This window comes from Pavona decussata, unplaced genomic scaffold (assembly GCF_977016875.1).
Source record: "Pavona decussata unplaced genomic scaffold, jaPavDecu1.1 SCAFFOLD_416, whole genome shotgun sequence".
Classification (NCBI taxonomy): Eukaryota; Metazoa; Cnidaria; class Anthozoa; order Scleractinia; family Agariciidae; genus Pavona; species Pavona decussata.
The window spans coordinates 280,001-300,000 of NW_028145778.1; the positions used below are offsets into that span (position 1 = coordinate 280,001).

The 20,000-nt window shown below is 40.2% G+C and overlaps 1 protein-coding gene, 1 long non-coding RNA gene and 1 pseudogene across 3 annotated transcripts in view; 1 reads left to right on the plus strand and 2 right to left on the minus strand.

Moving 5' to 3' along the window:
- Window positions 1-20,000, plus strand: part of LOC146450895 (uncharacterized) — a 110,286-nt pseudogene that overhangs the window by 31,176 nt on the left and 59,110 nt on the right. The gene's annotated exons all lie outside the window — the stretch shown is intronic.
- Window positions 1-20,000, minus strand: part of LOC146450896 (uncharacterized) — a 47,786-nt gene that overhangs the window by 15,729 nt on the left and 12,057 nt on the right. The gene's annotated exons all lie outside the window — the stretch shown is intronic.
- On the minus strand, window positions 11,869-18,825 carry LOC146450898 (uncharacterized). Its single transcript, XR_014860178.1, has 7 exons — window positions 18,496-18,825; window positions 17,986-18,311; window positions 15,331-15,410; window positions 14,781-14,836; window positions 12,497-13,687; window positions 12,253-12,374; window positions 11,869-12,010 (listed from the first exon to the last, which is right to left on the minus strand). It is a non-coding gene; the product is annotated as an uncharacterized LOC146450898 (long non-coding RNA).

Genomic DNA, 20,000 nt, shown 5'->3' on the forward strand with positions numbered 1-20,000 from the left:
GATCTCACGAACTGGTCCACGGCGGGCAATGAAACGCCTTAGGGCTTGAATAAAAAAATTCCGTTTCGAGTGAATTTGCTGTCTCGATGTGTATCGCCCTGCTTACTAGACAGGTAAACAGACAACCATAGCGTTTCAGTTCCTTGCGTCCTTCTTTGATCAGATATGGGCCGAAGAAGTCGACGCCCGTTAACGTGAACAGTGGGGCTGGTGTTAGGCGATCCTTTGGCAATTCGGCCATCTTTTGCTCGGTTACGGGAGCACGGTTCAGACGACAGGTAACACATTTCGTAATTTGATGGCGGACAGCAGCATTGGCGCCAAGTACCCAGTACTTTCCTCTCAATTTAGCTAGCGTGTGACCACGCCCAGCATGTCCCAGGTGCTCATGGGTTTGTCGAATGATAAGTGTGGTGACATGATTCTTACGAGGTAATATGACAGGGTGTTTCGCTTCCTCTGAGAGGTCTGCTTAGCTAAGACGACCGCCGACACAAAGAACGCCTTCCCTGACGAACGGATCTAAACAGTACAGGGAACCAATCTTCTTAAACTCCACTTTCTTCTGTTTCTCCCGGCCCCGTGAATCTAGTTCGCCGTCACTATTAGCCCGGTGAAGGATGTCTAGCTCTTTGCTGAATACTTGGGACTGTACAAACTGGATTTCGGCTTCGTTTAACTCTTGCACTGAGAGCGGTACGTTGCAATGATCCACGTGTTTCGTTTCGGCTTTCCATTGCTTCACACTCTCTGGACGTTGCAGTGGAACTAGGTCAGTCTGGGTAACTTCTGTCTTCTTCCGATCTTGTCTTCTTCTCAGTAACGTTGCTTTAATGCGTAGAAATACAGCCACTGACAGTTTCAGGCGATACCAGTCTGAATGGTATTCAATTAGCTTGTTTACGCTAGTGGTCGAGTCTTCGGTTACCACTGTTCCGGCAACGACCACCTTCTTAATCTCTGGATCATCCTCAGGGATCTCGCCGATGAGAAAAGTCTGTTGCGGCCATTCCGATACTGGTTTCCATAGGAACTCTGGTCCTTTTATCCAGCGCGAAAGCTGTAGGGGCGGTGTTTCTTTCATTTCTCTGCAGGCATCATCAGCAGGATTGTTAAGAGTGTCCACATATCTCCACTGGTGAGGACTGGTTAAGTCTCTGATCAACTGGACACGGTTGGAGACAAAGACTTGAAATCTTCTCTGTTCGTTCCCAATGTATCGGAGCACTGTAGTTGAATCCGTACGATAGAAGGTGACATCAGGCTCGGTCTCCAATTCCTCTATCAACATTTGTCCTACGCGGACAGAGACGGTAGCTGCGGTGAGCTCTAATCGGGGAACTGTTACTGTCTTGATTGGTGGGAGACGGGCCTTGCCCATCAAGAAGAAACAATGGATACGGTTTGCATCATCTTGAAGGCGAAGGTAGCCGGAACATCCATAGCCTAAGGTACTAGCATCGGAGAACAGGTGAAGCTGCCTTGAAACAATCGGTCCAAAGTCCCGTGGTTTCAGACAACGGTCAACATGAAACAATTCGAGCGTTGGGAGTTCGTTCCGCCACTTGATCCATTGGTTCCGATATTCTTCCGGAATATCATCGTCCCAGCCAAGACTTTTTGTGCTCGGAAGGGGAGTGGGATCTCATAATGTCCGTTAACGTTGCGGACGCCTTTTTCTGCCATGTCCAAAAACTTCCTGTCTTCTTGTGAGTATCCACACTCGTCTGGGACTTTGCTTACAGTGTGATCGTTAAAGTCCATTTCAAACATACTCAGCAACGACTTGGGCGCGATGATCTCCTTGTTAAATTAAACTTCCCGCACAGTGATGCGATTCACGGTAATCGTACTGCAACTTTGATCAGTTTCAACTTGCAAGGGGCCACTGACGGTCCAGCCGTGATGGAGGCGGAAGGCGAAAGGGCCGTAACCATGACTGGGTATCACTTCTAATGGTTCCAGGGCAACTGGACAATTGCTGCCGATTAATAAACCTATTTCAAGGTCAGGCCGATGTGCAGGGATTTTCTGAGCAACCTCTGAACGATGTTCCCAGTGACTTAGGAGTTCAGGTGTTGGAATTTGATGATGGCCTGCTGGAATCTCATCACTCGTGAAGGTACGGGGCAACTCAATGGGATTATTGTCATCTAAGTCTGTGACAACAAGGTCAGCTAGAACGGTGGTTTCAACTCGGCTATGACCGTGCATTGTTCCAAGTTGAAGAACTGTCTTAACGCCTTCTTCACCTATCAGTCTCCTAATGTTTTCGGTTACAAAACAGCCACTGCTACCACCGTCATAGAATGCATACGTGGTGACCGATTCAGCGTTGCCTTTCTTCCTTATTTTGATGGGGAGAATAGCAGGTAAGACAACAGTTTCCTTGTTGATAGTCGCATTGAACACAGTCTCAGATATATCAAAACATCCGTTCTCCACCACAGTGGTGGGCTTGACGGTGGAATTGTCGGTCTCACTGTTTCCATCTTTCTTAGTTGGCTTGAAATCATCCATGTGGAGTGCCGTGGGGTATCGTTTTCTACATTTCTGACAGGTTCGTTTTTTCAAACAGTTCCTTGACACGTGATTGGTACCATAACAAGCATAGCAGAGCTTCCTGTCTCCGAGGAATGACCTTTTCTCTTCTATTGTCCGCTTTCGGAAGTCATCACAGTCGTCCAAGTCATGAAGCTTGTTACATAATAGACAGCTTCCTGTGTTAGAGTCACAACATTTAGTGTTCCTCAAGGATACTGATGCAGGAGGTGCGTTAACATTTGTTGCGAAACTGCTGTTTCTCTGATTTAGTAGTTGTGTTCTCTTGGTACTATCTCTGATACTACTAGCTTTGTGCTTCTGTTCACTCTTGTTCAGGGCTTGGCTGCCATAAATGGGATCGTTAGCTGATTCGGCAGTTGATTCAACAAATTCTGTGATGTCCTTGAAATCAGCTATCCTTCCTTTCTCTTTTAATTTGACAACTCGGTCACTGTAGGTGAGGCGGAAGCTTTCGGCAATTGTCTGCATGTTCGTGGGGTAATTCAGCTCCGTCATATGAGACACATTCATCATGGCGTTCTTGCATTTCGTCAGAAAGAATGAGAACCGTTTTAAAGTTAGAGCATCGTCCCTTTGAATCGGTGACCAGCGGAGGGCTTTGCTCACATAAGCCATTGATACCTTAAATGGATCACCATACTCTTTCGCAAGCAGTCTTCTTGCCAACTTGTATCCTTCACTAGGGTTCATGTGCAACGTTCCGCTGATAAGTTCCCTTGGTTCACCGTCCAAATGCTGTATTAATTAGGTAATACAGTCTATCCGCTGCGCTTACTGTTTTTGACTCAATTCGTGTAGTGAATGCCATGATGAACGTTTGATATTCGATCGGATCCCCCTTGAACTTTGACACTTCAGGCTATGGCAATGTCATTGCTGCGGCTAATTGTTGATGTGTAGCTATCAAGACTTCCTGGAAAGAACGGTCCTGAATCTCCGATGTACAGGGTGTTTCAAAAGTTCGTTCCGATTTAAAGTTGTTTATTTCTTAAACAAATCAATTGTTTGTTAGAACTATTTCAATAAATTGAGGTAGATAATTTATTAAAATAGGGGGCAATAGCAATTTTAATTGACAACTTGATGCCTTTGTTTCGATTTTCGCGCCAAATGTACACACGCGCGTTTTCCCGCCATTTTTTTGCGCCCTTTGTGCATGTTGTTCCTTTCCCGAATTTGCTGTTATTCTCTTTAATTTTTTTCCTGAACTTTCTGTTTTCTCTGTTACGAAAATGAAGTCAGACATTGTTAATGGTAGAGCTCAAGCAGCCATATTACGATCATCTGGTCATTCAGTCAAAGAAATCGCTAAATTTTTTAACAAGACTGAACGTTGGGTGAACAAGTGGTCGAAAAGAGAGTGCTTCGAAGACAAACCAAGACGCGGGCGACCGTCTGTTTTGACGAATTGTGCTCGAAAATCAATCGAGAAAGCGAAGTACAAACGGAACAATTCAACAAGGAAGATTGCCAAGAATCCTCAGCAGAAAAATATCCAAGTTTCGGGCATAACGGTGTGGAGATACATGACTAGGAAAGGATGGAAGGCTTTCAAGCGAAAGAAAATACCTCTGTTGAGCGAAAAGCAAAGAAAAGCCCGTTTGAGATTTGCCAAGAAATACGCGAAGCTGACAGCAGAGGATTGGGACAATTTTTTATTTACAGATGAGTGTCCTAAATATCTTTTCCAGTACCCAAATCCAAAAAACGATATTGTATGGGGCTCGCAGGAATGTGATGTTCCTCCAGCTTTCCAAGTGAAGCAAAGTGCAAAGGTGATGGTGTGGGGTGGCATGACGGGTCGTGGGCTCACAAAGTTACACATGCTACCCACAGGCCAAACCGTAACTTCTGAATACTACATTAACCAAATCCTTGAGAAAGAAGTCAAACCGTTAACATCAAGGCGTCAGGTTACAGGTGGTCCGATAGAGAGGAAGCTGTTTAGCTCAAAGAAAGAGATGACATTCGTTCAGGATGGAGCACCGGCTCACACTTCAAAGGCAACTCAGAGATGGTGTCAAAAGAATCTGCCAAACTTTATAGCCAAGGATGGCTGGCCAGCGAACTCTCCTGATCTCAATCCCATTGAGAACATCTGGAGTATCATTGACGAGACAACGTACAAAGATCCAGCCCCCAAAACGATGAAAGAGCTGAAGAGGCGACTACGCTTTGCATGGAAAAATGTGACTCTTGACACGCTAAAGGAACTCGCACATTCTATGCCTAGGCGATTGGAAAATGTCATTAAAAATAAAGGCGGGCATTCTGGTTACTAATAATTTGAATGATTGAATGAAAAATAAGCAAAAAATAATATACCTAATTTTTAAAGAGGTAGTTTAAATAAATAATGAAACGTTAGAAGAAAACAAATCGGAACGAACTTTTGAAACACCCTGTAGAAGGTGTATTGGGATCTGAGGTGGTACTGTTATCTGGAGGCCGGTACTTCGCAATTGAGCCACTTGGGCGAAACTCGGGAGTGAGTACAACAGTGTAGGTACAACTGCTTTCGGTGTGGTCGGATCCGGTTTGGGTACAACTGCTTTCGGTGTGATTGGATCCGGTTTGGGAACAACTGCTTTCGGTGTGATTGGATCCGGTTTGGGAACAACTGTTTTCGGTGTGATTGGATCCGGTTTGGGTACAACTGCTTTCGGTGTGATTGGAACAGGTGCATTCGGTGTGCTAGTTTTTGGCTGAATTCCTTCAGACAGTGTGTTCATTGCTTCTTTACTCTCTACATTGTCTGGGTTCTCTTCTAGTTCTAAATTAGCATATACTCTTTCTCTTGCTTTTGCCTTAACTATTTCAGTTTCGAGCCTTAGTGCTTCATCCGCTGCACGAAGGGCTTGTTTCCTTTCTAACATTGTTTTCTCAGCCAGCAATTCAGTTACTCTTACTTTCTCTTTTTCTCGTGCAGATGTCCTCGATGACTTTGATCGACTAGTGCCCTTTGATGATTTGGATGATACAGATTCCTTGTCTGAAAGGTGGTCAAGCTGATCTGTCAAGCGTTGTTTAACAAGGCCAATCCAAGCAATGACTTGTCTCCTGAATTCCAACACAGAATTCTCCTTAGCTTCATGCCGAGAGCTTTCAGTAAACTGTTCATCTTCTGAACTTAACTTTTGATAGTGGCGCTCGTATGCCTCTTGGTATTGACTAAACAACGTGCTAAGTAGGATGAGTTCAGATTTCACAAGATGCAAATTATTCTCATCTCCCATTAGATCTGTTAATGTGCTCCTTTTCTTGGAAACAGCTGAAATTGCAGATGTTTGATTCTTCTTGAGAAGCCTGAGATACTCTTCCTGTCCCTTTTCGGTTCGCTTTTGTTCTCGCTTGTCCGGAAGTTCATCCATATTTTCCGCAGAGCCTACGTTCGCGGTGGACTGGGCCCAACTCAACTCGTCGGACATACTCGATTTCTTTACGAATCCGCAAAGCAAAATCTAAAGTCACCAATTCGCGTACATTCACGGTCTGTTCCCTCCAATATCAGCCAGATAAATCCATAGTACGATGAAAAGTAGAATTTTTGAAACGAATGTAGGTGCACAGATGAATTTACGATGTCTTTAATACGCAGATAAGAAACGCGTACAAGTCGGTATAAGCTTAACTTTCGTCGCGTTGAATGGACGGTATACGGTATACGGTTTCAAAAACTACAAAATAAAAGGAAAATAAACTATAAACACGGTGTAACTACAGAACGACAATAACGGATGACTAAGACAGCTTACTTCTGTGTTTGTCCGGTGATAAAAACGTCAAAACGGTAGATACGCTTTAAAAACAAATCCTTGCTTCTGAACACACACGTTTTCGTTTGAGCACATGCTCACTGTCACTGGCCCTAAGGCCTTATGAGAAATCAAAGTGACACTATCGTTAACTCGTAGATATGGCCATGAAAGTGGCCATTGATGCCATGGGCTTAACTAAAAGGTACCCCCTCCCCCTCCCACGGAAGGGATTTGATTTTCCAGGGAGGAAGGTGGTCAGTTTGCCCAAACTAGTTTTCAGTGGGAGAGGGGGTGACCTACTGGGGATATATTTCCAGAGGGAATATAGTGGAAAAATTCCAGGCCTGCCGAGAATCTCGTTTAAATTCCGAGGCCGACACTTTAACTAGTTTTTCAAACGTAGCTCTTCAAAAATCCAAGCCCGAGATCGCGTGATCTAGAAATCCGAGCGGGACACATTACTCTGTGCCTGGTGCTTAATATCCCTTGATATTCCTTCGTTCAACCTCAAAGGGCTGGTAATCGTCCTTGAAGGATGATTCTGTTCTTCCACGATGTCCATGGAGTTGTAAGTGCATTTTTACAGTTTTAAGAAACAGAACTTTCCATCAACTTTATTTTCACTTCTTTGTTTTCGACTTACCCGACAACTGATCAATGGAAGGGGCAATGTTTTCTTCGTTATCAAAGCAAACACCTTGAGAAAAGAATTCTTAAAGCGCCCCTAACCCTTCAATTTGTTTTCTTTTGGTAGATTTTCATATCTTTCAAGAACTCATTTTCGAAAACAATTTTTGAGAAATATTGAATCCTTTTTTTTTTTTGACGAGCGCTAGAAGTGAAGGCAGTCTTGTCGATATTTTCACCTATCGTTCGCATTAGTCCCCCACTCGGCCAAATATGGAGCGTGACGTAAGAAAAGGACATCGTCCAAAAATATCCGAAGATTCGCGGTAATGCTTCAATTTTAAACATAGAAAATGGTTGAAAAATGTGTGGTTTTTGGATGCAGCAACTGTCGAAATGTAGAGAAAGGAATCAGCATGTATAAGATTCCTTTTGAATCCTTCTGGTGTCCTTTTCTTACGTCACAGCTAAGAAAGTGTCAAATGTCGGACGCTTCTCATTGGCTCGTTCCTAATGAGCCCACGAGACAAAAATTTGTCCAGCGGGGCTTAAAGGGCGCAAAAATTTAAAAATTTCAGTAACTATTAGCGCTCGTAAAATAAAAAGGATTCAATATTTCTAAAAAAATTTTTTCTAAAATGAGTTCTTTACAGATATGGAAATCTACCAAAAGAAAACAAATTGAAGGGTTAGGAGCACTTTAAGCAAGTGAGGTGAAGTAAGACGAAAACACATTTCATTTGTAAATAATGTTGATTACTGCTGGAGTAGCTAGAGCCGAGTGTCTGATCGAAATGAAATGCCAAAAGATTTCGTAACGAACTGACTTTTTTGAAAATTGCCGTTCCATTTTGATTTTGTACCAGAATTTCCGGATATTTTTGGTCGAATGGATCGGTTTGAGTTTGAAGATTTTGCGTTTCAGGTCTAGATCACACAAGGCACAAGGCCCTATTTGTGAGGAGATTTAACTCATTTTCTTTACATGTAAATGACTTTTCGACAACTGTAGCATTTATTTTTTATATCGTGGTCATTTTAAAGCAGCAACAGAACACTTCTTGAATTATATCAGTTTATTAAAAGCTTGCCACGTTTTTGTAAAAACACAATGAAAATAAATAAATAAATTCATGACGGGAAAAGACTCATGAATTAAAAAGTTAAATTTGTTGGCTTCACACTACAAGCTAAGTTAGTTTCAAGTAAGCACTTGATTCAAGTGCACTTGAAAATCTCAAGTCGCACTTAAGAAAACTTGGCTTCACACCTGGTGACAAAGTATACACTTGAAGCACAAGCTGTCAATCATCTTTCGCGGTAAAATCAGAAATGCGATTGCTCGCCGGAAAATCATGGAGCCTTTGCAACGGAAAAACGTTTTATGTTGTTTACTCTTTATTTTGTCTTTAATTTTAACTCAGAGAGTTTTAACATTACAGGAAATGCATAGGTACTTCATTGTTAATGAGTTCTTGGCGACAAAACAAAAGAACAGGCAACATCTTCTGAACTGAAAATCGATGGTTCAGACTGTCTGTAAAGATGAAATTCAAATAAGATCGTAAGTTTTACTATTTGCATCGACTTTTCCTTCCTTTTTATGTTTTCTTACAAAAAAGACTGTTCTATGGAGTCCTCAAACTGCGAGGCGTATCTCCAGCCATCGATTTTGATTTTTTTTCGATTAATTTTAGTTCACGGCAAAATGTTTATCTGTTCTGGCACCGCAGCACGTGGCTTTCAGTTGGCTTCCCTTTTCCTATTGGTCAAGTACGTTCTCAAGTGTGGTGTTGGCCATACTTGGCGGCGTACTTCGGCTTCTTTGAACTACGAAAGTTTCCATGGTCACTAAGTAAAGTTCAAGTTGGTAGGTTTTACCCCTTCACACTCAAAGTAGGTTTCAAGTGCACTTAGATTATACTTACAAGCTCTAGTGTGAAGCCCCCAATTGTGACTTCACCAGATGAAAATATGCACACTAACATTCACATGCTCATGTCCCTCAGTCGTAGTTCGCATAGCTTAATTACCAAAAGCGATTTCGATGCAATAAATGACTTCGCTGCGTAAGGTAAAGTAATCCATCAAACAACGGACGGGTACCGAACGGATAGCTAACGGCTCTGGAAAACGGCGAATTCACTGAAAGCCAAAGAAGGTTTAGATTCCCTGATTTAAATGAACTGAATCTGCCAAACGAAATGAAAATATCGGAGACGCGCAATTTTACCGTAATCACGGATATGCAAATTTGTTCAGCCGATATTAATAGTACAAGTATTCCTAAACGGTGTTGAAAGGCAACTGTGATCCTCAATTCTCTTTGTTATTTCTTTAAGTTTGGTTTTTCTACGGAAAAAAAGCAGAAAGTGAGTGATAATTACATCGGTGATTACAATGATTAACAACTATATTTCCGTAGCCCGACGCGACCCGCGTGCGGCAAAGAAACTTTCGTCTTGAGCGTAGCGGAGTTGTTCCTATGTGCCTGTAGTAAAATGAAATTCAACGGATAATTCAACAAAACATGCAAGGTCACAAACTTCTGTCTTCTCACCTACCGTCGATTCGACTTCGACATCAAGATTTACGCCTCGGTGAGTGGAGGCGGTGCACAATCGCTCTTTATTGTATCAATCTGCATTTGTTGAGAATCTTTTGCTTCACCTTCGAAGAACACCATTTTGTCACTTCTTCAGACACTTGCTTCTAATGTTGGAGAATGCAGCGAGAATGCGTTCAAAGCACCAAAAAACAGCCATGCAATGGCGACCCGACAGAAATCTAACCTGCGATCGCAGACGTATTTCCGGCTGTCGCTTCTTTCCGACGTGGGATTGGCTATTATTCCACTTCCGGTTACACCGGAGTGAGTGATTCATTTGCATACAGAATGCCCCTAACACTCGTGAATGCTGAAGCATATCCACGAGTAAAAAGAAACGCGCGCGCTACTCGCACGACAGAACTTCGCTAACACACAAAATTAAGACTGCAAGGCTCGTACAAGGGATACAGAGCAGGGCAGATTTAATGTATGTCGACATCTCGACTAGTAGAACTAGTCTTCAACAGGGGCCACGGATTCACGAATTATTGCCAATCGGTAGGAAAAGGATCAAATTAATACCCTATTGGCTAGAATCCTCAGGAGTTTTGAGAAATACACTCTCGAGCCTTATAATTTTCCCCTGTTAATCCAAAATAGTAAGCGTATTTTAGACCACTAAAGGCTAACCAGATCCAACTTCAGACCAAAATAATCAAACTTTATAGACCCTATTCAAAAATGGCTGACATTCTACTATTCTTTTGTCTGCATTCAAATTAGCCTCAGTAGCCTCGTTCACGGTAAAATATTCTTTTGAATTTTGAACTCGAGAGCGAGGTTAGTGAGGCTAATTTGAATGCAAACAAAAAAATATTAAAATGTCAGCCATTTTTGCATAGGGTCTATTAACGCCCGTTTTAAAACCAAAGCGGCTTAAGTAAAACCGTTTCCTTCTGTGTGTCCTTTTGAAAAATGCTAGTCCCTGGAGATTTGGGCACCCTGGAAAAAAAAGGGGGGAGGGGGGAGGGAAGGTGTTGGAAGGGAGGAATTGGCACTGCTCCTAATGACTGATGCTACGGATAATTTCAGTGGTCACTACCATGTCGCTATTACCGGGGCTCGAGTGTAAAATATAATGTAAACATAAAGAGTTGCAAGAACTTTTGATCTAAAACTCTAAATCAACACATGACAAGCTCTTATTCGCTTTTATAACTGAACCCGCTCAGAATGTCAGAGGACAGAAGGGCTGCACTAGTACTGTTATACCGGCACAGAAAACTATAAGGCTATGAAGTGTGAACACATAGTTACGAGCATACATTCCTCTTACTAACCTCGTTTTCTCGGTCCGTACGGTAAGTTGCGTACCGAGTTTTTTCCCGTACATTTTCGCGCTTGTGTCGTAAATCAACGGGAAAAACGAGGATTCGTAACATACAGTACAAACCGAGAAAACGAGGTTAGTAAGATATTTATTATATCTCTGAGGTAAATCGGGAGCGCGGGAAAGGAAACTTTCGAACCCAGCGCCTTGTACTGTGAAATACGGCCAGAAAAATTGACGAATCACACCGCGCATACTTAACTGAGAGATACAATGATGGTTCTTCACTTCAAACTATACCCCATAGTTTTCCCGGTTGATCGGGATGATGATTCGGTTACCTATTCACGCACGTTTCTACCTTCCAAACTATCAAGATACTTACTAGCCTACTTTTCCTACAACTCTTAACGAGATTTGGCGTTGCGAAAAAAGAATAGAAGTTGCGGGGTCCCTGAAATTTGAGCTAATCCCGGTTCTTTTAAACAATATTCAGTTCCATTTCTTTTATAGTTGTTTAGCTTAATTTCTGAATTCGTTATTTTTAAGATTTAGAGTTTCCACGCATTTAGTGTCAAGAGACTCTCAGAATTGATGGCCTAAATTTCAATCATAGTACATTATTTTAAAAGAACAACCATTAGTCTCCAGGAATCGATGGTTGTCCCACTTTCCTGAATATTACTTGCCGGTGATACGAGGATAACTTTCAGAAAAAGAACAAGACTCTTTTTAACATTTCAACAGTTTCAAACAGAAGATTGAGCGCTTTTCATTTTATAACATGACGGACGATTGAAACTAAAGCTAAAAGTAAAAAAAACATGTTTTATCTCGTATCACAGGCTATGGTCTGCTCTTATTTAGACTTATAGCATTAAAACGAAACTAACGAATGGGGATATCGTTTTCTCTTTGCTTATTGTTTCTCTGCCTCTCTGCTCTTTGATCTTTTATATTTTTTATGCATGTAAATAATAAAAGATGTAAGACAGGAAAAAATGGAATAAAATAAATCAAACCATCACAACGAAATCCCGTTTACACCTCTTTATTATTCCAGTAACAACTTAAGTCCCATAATTATTGTTTTCGTTTTGCAGTCAGTAAACATCTACTATGATTTGACAGTCTTTGGCTTGGATCCCCATTCCTTGTTCTGCAAAGCTGTCCAATCTTCTGTAAAAAGAGGAACCATAATGTACAATTTATTAGTAAACGCAATAGAAAGTGTCTTGACTTTCCCGCCATCTTTGACTCTGCCCGTGTTATACTTGACTTTTGTATGCAGTGCAAAACGTTTGCGCCGATTCAAAAGTTTTTTTCCAAATGTCTCAATTTTATAACATTATTTATAACATTAATATAATGTTAGATTATGGAAAATTTTCAATCAGTTACTCAGTCAAAGCAAAACTTACCACTGCCACTTTTCAAGTACAAATCCCACAGGTCTTTGGACACATGCGTCCATATCCAGCGGGGTCGATGAGGCACTTAGCTTTATTATTCTTACAGTCCCAGCGGTGGTCTTGGCATGGATCTGAAAAATATATAAAAACGATTAGATAAAAGGGTCCACTTAACACATATTTTAACAGAGTTTGTTTTGTTTGGAAGATGTCAAGACTGAATGGAAGGCAAACAGGCCCTTATAATACTTACGGCAGTCCACACCACAAGAGATCGGACAATTGCGTAATGTCACGTACGGGTTAGCATTGCATTCGTTGCGGGCCGCCAAGATATTGCAGTCATTTCTGCTATCGTAACAGTAACCTAAAAACAAATTCGCACAAACATTTAAATTATAGCTGCTTGGATAAGAAGCACAAAACGAGGAAATCGCTTGATAGTTTAACTATGGCTATATAGTATATTTAACAATTATTCCACGAGCGCGCGTTGGATGTGAGATGATAGATAGCCAACGAGGCGCGTAGCGCCGAGTTGGCTGTAATCATGTCATATCCAACAAGCATTCAACTATATATAGTGTTCAACTTTATATAGCTATAGTCTGTTTGCGTCCATGATATCGACTTCTACTAAGGTACTGTAAACACCAATACGGCATCCATGGAAGTACAAAGGTAAACAAGAAGCAGCGTAGCTTGCCACAAGCCTCCATATTAACCCAGTAATTGTACCGTCCGATCAGCATACAAGGTGATGAGTTCGATATGATTGGGGGCTCTGATTTGTTTTTTATCCAATTCCCTTGACATGTGCAACATTTCATCTTTCTTGAGAACTAAAGCCGAGATTTGGTCAAACATATTATTAGTCTTCCCATTCATTGAACTTCTTTCCCATGATATTTTAATGTCACTCTTTTCAGGAAAGTCTTCGCTCGTCTGTCGAACTTTTTCACTTCCAGTATACTGCCTCCTTAGCGTAGACGTCTTTTCCTGCTTTTTGTTTCACAGTAAAAGAGTCTGTTCTCATAGGCTGCTGCCCCCTTTATAAATCAATAAATACTGATTCTCTAGATTTAAGTTTTTAGGTGATCCTCTGGTTCGCAGTCTATGTGAGCTCTGGATTAGCACTGCAATAATTAAGTACAAAGGCGCAGACAATTTCGCTGTTGTCAGACAGCCGAATTCTCTCGTTTTTAGCTATTTTGTCCTAGCGTTCAGCATTTTAGTGATTAAAAGTGAGTCACTCACCTTTACTAAGGCAGTATATATATTTGAATGACAAAATTACAGACTTAGAAAATGCTGCTGTTATCTGCATAAAGTACAAATATCCCTCAGATAGTAACGACACTAAGCTGCTCATCTCTGGACCTTATTGATCCAGTGGTGGACAGTCCAACATGAACAGTCAGCAAGTTAGGAATCATACCTGCGCCTGTGCAAAATAATAAGAAACAAAATAAATAAATAAAAACAAACAAACAAATGAACGAACGAACGAACGAACGATCGAAATAACGAACGAACAAGGAAATGAATGAATGAATGAATGAATGAATGAATGAATGAATGAATGAATGAATGAATGAATGAATGAATGAATGAATGAATGAATGAATGAATGAATGAATGAATGAATGAATGAATGAATGAATGAATGAATGAATGAATGAATGAATGAAGTGTAGTAAGGAAGGAAAGAAAGAAAGAAATAATGAAAGAACAATTCATGAATTAGTGAACCAATGAATGATTGATGGCTTGGAAAGACTGAAAGAAGCCTGCAACTACCCGGGGCAGAATGGGGAAAGTGGGGAGGGGAGGGTGGGGGAGGAGAGGTTTATGGAAGGATGGATGGATAAATGGGTCGCCCTTTCAATTTATTTTCCTGTAGTTCCATAAACTTGTGTTCGGAATGAAATCCTATGCGAGTTATTGGTTTTCTTGCCATCGATAACTTACTATCTCAAGTATTTCAAAAGATTCATCTACTCTACATCTACAATCAATTAACTTGGTAAAATTGCAAGATATCACACCCACTGATAAAATAATGATAACAATGATAATGTTAAAATCCAAGAGCTTAAAAGCTACAATAATTTGAAAACTGAATAAAACTAATACGATTTGTTCAGAGTATCCTGATATTCAAATATCCTATGTTACATTATGACGATAGAAAATCTATCTGATATGAAAAAGTGCGTAATGGTTTTCGATGCTTCCAACGTTGGACTAATTTGCAATCTTAAAGCTACAAAATTAATTCATTCGAAGCACCTTACTAAAAATCTCTATTCTTTGACCATGTACTTTAGGGAGAAAAAAAATTGGGTCAGCCGTTAGTTAGGCTAAAAATGTAATCCGCAACAGTGGTAACCGAGCTGTTGTGTATTAATGTCAGTGAATTGCTTAGATATATGTTATGAACACCACATTTTAAGAGCAAGGAAAATTTCATTTCTATCTTGATTAGTGTGCATGTATATGTGTGTGCTCGGGGATGTAAACAGAAAGATACTTACCATATCCAATGCCACACACCAGCACCAACAGGAAAATTCCACATTTCAAAGACATGCTGGAAAGCGAACAAACGTTTTAATTTCAAAGTTATATTTTATTAAAAGATATCCTGACTTGATTATGTGAATACTTGATAAAATAAATCACAATGTAGAAAAGCAAGAAATGCTGTCAGAGCTTAGTGACCAACTTTTATCAGGTCGCGAATATAACACCGTCATAGTTTTTCGTCAATCAAATGTTAGCATGACTTGCACGTATACCATCCTACTTTAATGGAGCAAATTATAAACTTTATTTCAGCTGGCAAACCCCATGCACAGAAGCTAACCGAAAACTAGCTGAAAACAAAAACTGTTTTGGAAGGACAATTAATAAGATAACCGGCAATAATGAAAAAACAAGCTGTGACGATTAGTTTTAAAAAAAGAAACCGTCCAAACAACGTGGACTTAGTAGCGCCCCGAAAGTGAGCAACTCGGTCAACAAAATTGTATTAAACCTAAATAGCTAAGTTAAAACCTTAATACCTCAAAATTTAGAACTCACGTTGATGAAGGACAAAGTCTTGATCTGTAGTAACTGCTCCTTGATCTCGGGTTTTTAATCTCCGTATCCTCTGCAGTCCTCTGCAAAAAGATGGCTCAGAGCAAAAACGCTAGCAACTTTATGTCTCTCGGTTTCCATAGCATCAGCCTTTACTTCTTTCTTTGGTATTTGTGTTTTAATTTTCGTTTCCTCTTGACATTGAACATTGCTTGAGGCCAGCCGTGCATTTTTTGTAGCTCCAGTTGTGCTAAGCAACGTAGCAAGTTTCTGATGAATTCCCTGATCCTAATGGAATTCAAATGAAAAACTGCTGTTCTCTGAGCAGATCTTTCTTTAGCACTTATTTGTTTTTGTCATATTCTCTTGAGATTGAACCGCATTGCTTGAGGCCTAAGCGGGCATTCTCTTGTAACTCCATGTTTACGTAGCAACGTATAGGCAACGTGACATTGAACATTACTTGAGGCCAGCCGTGCATTTTTTGAAACCCCAATTTTGCTAAGCAACATAGCAAGTTTCTGATGAATTCCCTGATCCTAATGGAATTTAAATGAAAAACTGCTGTTCTCTGAGCAGATCTTTCTTTAGCACTTATTTGTTTTTGTCATTTTCTCTTGACATTGAACCGCATTGCTTGAGACCCAAGCGTGCATTCTCCTGTAACTCCATGTTTACGTAGCAACGTATAGGCAACGTGACATTGAACATTGCTTGAGGCCAGCCGTGCATTTTTTGAAACCCCAATTTTGCTAAGCAACATAGCAAGTTTCTGATGAATTCTCTGATCCTAATGGAATGCTAATGAAAAACTGCTGTTCCCTGAGCAGAACTTTCTTTAGCGCTTCTTTGTTTTTATCATTTTCTCTTGACATTGAACCGCATTGCTTGAGGCCTAAGCGTGCATTCTCCTGTAACTCCATGTTTACGTAGCAACGTAGAGAGAAAACACTTGTTTAATGTTAACCTCGTGCTTCTGTTTCTAAGCAGAAATTTCCTTTAGCGCTTCTTTTTTTTTGATTTTTATTATTTTTCCTCAACATTGAACATTGCTTAAGGCCTAATCGTGAAATCTCTTGCAGCTGCACGTTTACGTAGAAACGGGTAGTGAAAACACTTGTTTAATGTTAACCGGGTGCTTCTGTTGGCATACCATTGCTATCGTCCGTAAAATTCAACCTCAACAAGTGCCATACTCAGTCTAAACGAACAAAACCAAGCGCTCCCCCTCATAAAGATATATACATAATAAAGTTCTGCTCAGTCTGAAACAGCGCTTTCTCATTTCCATTCCCTTCGGGCTAGAGAAAAGCACGTGCACTGTTCCAATTTCTATTTTACCGTCCAATATGCAAACTTACTTCAGTCACAACGACAAAACATTCATTGTAATTCTGTTCCCCCAGTAGAGTAGTTTTAAACAAAACTAAACGACATTTAAATCAAAGGCTCCTGCATGTGAGCCAACTCTTGAATGCAGAAGTAAATAATGGCAAGGTATAAAACATCAGTGTGTTTGGTTGTCAAAGAACTCGAAACATAAACCAAAAAAGGCTTACTTACTGAGGGGGCATCACGGGTATCTTATTCTGCATCCTATGCCGCTTAGATTTTTAGCCGTTCCTCTCAGCAAGATTGAGCTCCTGAATATTTTGTATTTTTAAGAAAGTTTTAATTTTGAAAATTGTTTGGAGCCTTTGGAGTGGTTGGCTTAAAAAGCGAAAAAGGAAAGAAAAAAGAAAAAATTTTTTTTCTAACGCTAGACAACATATCCAGGACTCCTAAAGGAGAGATTAATTTTTGTATTTATAAGTTGTTGAGGGTATCGAGCCATTTCGCACCCGTGGCGCTACGATTTTAACGGTCAAATTACTTCGGACCGCCAAAAAAGAATTTGCGAATGAGCAGGGAACACCGTCAGACGTTTCTCCATCGTATTTTCTCCTTCTATTTTGCGCGAAATCCCTGTTGACTTGGACGACAATCTCAAGTTTACAAGTTAACGGGTTTACAAGTTTGCAACTGATCGCCGAAGCGAGCGAGCGAGTGACAATTTGCCCCGGCATATAACGATAACTCGTTCATTACGATGCGCGCATTCACGAGTTAAAAATGAGTGACAGTAACTCCAACAAACCTTTTTATTTATATGATGTTTCATGAAGCACTGTGTGAGCAGAATCCTTTCCTGCATGCAAATCTGGATTGATTACAAAACGTGTTTACTATTAAGGTACGACTTTATTTGAAGAAGGTAACACGTAAACAGTAACTAAAATTACTGACGATCCAAAAGTACAAATCAAATCAAATCAAAAACCTACTCTTATTTAATATATAGTCTGTATTTACAATAAAACATTTGCAAGAAAACATTTCTAGCAATCAATTATCAACTGATAATAAAAGTTAAAATTGTTGAAAATGGTCGACAAAAATTGAAATAACGATAATATGAGGCTATCAATTTTCAAGCTTGATTCCATGGGGGAATTAAAATAGCGACACCATAAACCATCGCGAGTAAGATCGCTATTGTCTTATGTTATAGCAGACGACCCCTTTTGTCTTCTGAGAATTTAATATCGTTTTCAATTATTCTATCTTTCTTGTTCTTAGTGATTGGGAAAAGCTGTTCCAATCTCTTATAGTTCCTACCATAAAGGTAAATCTCCCCTCTGTGGCGTGGGCACAATCGATACCGACAATATCTAGTGTTTCTAGAGTGGGCGTCAGAGTTTGTTCTCAGAGATGCGTTTATGATCCTTTTGTAGACCAGAGCATATCGATTGATATATACTTCATTGTAAAAGAAAATACAGTTAAGGTGATTTATTGTTGTTACTGTTCGAGTAGTACGTGCGGCCCGTTTCTGCATGGGGAGAACTCACCGAGTGCTCGAAAATCGCTAAAACCAGGAAAATTGCACGTTGTTCTATCCTTGAGAAAATCACTACAGTGATATTGTCCTCTTGGTCAGTGTTCTAGAAACAGTTTATGTACAAGGAAAAGGTATTTCGTTTTTAAGATTTTATCATGGTTTTGACTCCAGAGGTAAACTTTCTAAACAGGTGGTTCGCTCAAAAAGATCGAGCCTGTTGATCAGTTCGATCTTAAATGCATGAACTTTTTTGTCTGACTCATTTGCCTCATAAAAATCTAATTCACCTTATGAATTTACTCTTATCTTAAATCCTCCAGTGTCTCTGCCGTATCAAATAATCTTTAGTCCGACTCTGCTTTCATGTGGTGTGACTTGATTCGGATCATCTCGGCATCTTTATCGCGTCGATATTGGACTTGATACTGCACAATGTTTTGACCCGGCCTCTTCCCGGCATCATTGATTTCAATTCTTGGGCGACATCCCCCGTATGGAAGAGAGAGAATATTCTACGTTTGCATTCATTTGTTAATCATTGTGGCTATTAACCGGTAAAGGGATGCTTGTACGCCATCGAACCTTCAACATGTAGAACATGATGTTTCTAAGCTGACGTGGTGCTAAGAGAGAATGCAAATAAAAAGTCGGTGTTCTCGCGGTATTATCATTTTCTTTGTTCTGTTTGGCGCCTTTTTATTTGTTTTGACTTATAACAATGGTTTGGATAGAATGGAAGCACGCATCTATGGCAAGGATAGGAATGGTTGAAATTGAACAAAAGAGTTGAGCCGAATGTTCCCACAAAAAAGAACATTACTTAGATTACAATGAATGTTTTGTCCTTGTGACATACTTTTAAGCTCAAAAGCTTCCATATTGACTGGTAAAATAGACATTGGGATACTGCACGTGCTTTTCTCTGGCCCTTAGGGAATGAAAATGAGAAAGTGCTGTTCTCTGAGCAGAACTTTCTTCAGCGTTTGTTTGTGAGGTTTAAAACCCGATTTTATTCGTTTAGACTGACTACGGCGCTTGTTTTAGTAGAATTTTACGGACGATAGGGATGGTATGGTAGAATTTACGCGGAAGCACCCGGTTAACATTAAACATGTGTTTTCCCTACCAGTTTCTACGTAAACGTGTAGCTGCAAGAGATTTCACGATTAGGCCTTAAACAATGTTCAATGTTGAGGAAAAATGATAAAAATCAAAACAAAGAAGCGCTAAAGGAAATTTCTGCTCAGAAACAGAAGAACGATGTTAACATTGAACAAGTGTTTTCCCTCTACGTTGCTACATAAACATGGAGTTACAAGAGAATGCACGCTTAGGCCTTAAGTAATACCGTTCAAGGTCAACAGAAAATGATAAAAATAAGTAAACGCTAAAGAAAGTTCTGCTCAGAGAACAGCATTTCATTTGCATTCCATTAGGGTAAGAGAATTCATCAGAAACTTCCTGTGTGGCTTATCAAATTTAGAGCTACAGGATAGTGCCAAGCCGGGGAAAACGAAAAATTAAAACAGAAATACCAGAGAAAAAGAATCAAAAAAATGATGTAACGGAAACTGAGAGGCAAAAAGTGGGTAACATCTTTACATTGAGCCGTCTTTTTACAGAGGCTTGCAGAGGATAAGGAGATTAGAAACCCGAGATCAAGGAGCTGTTACTTCAGATCAAGACTTTGTTTTTCATCAACGTGAATTTTCTTAAATTTTGAGGTGTTAATCTAGGCATTGGGTTGTTTTTGGTGACATTGTTCACAGACTGACTCAAAGTTTATAGCTTA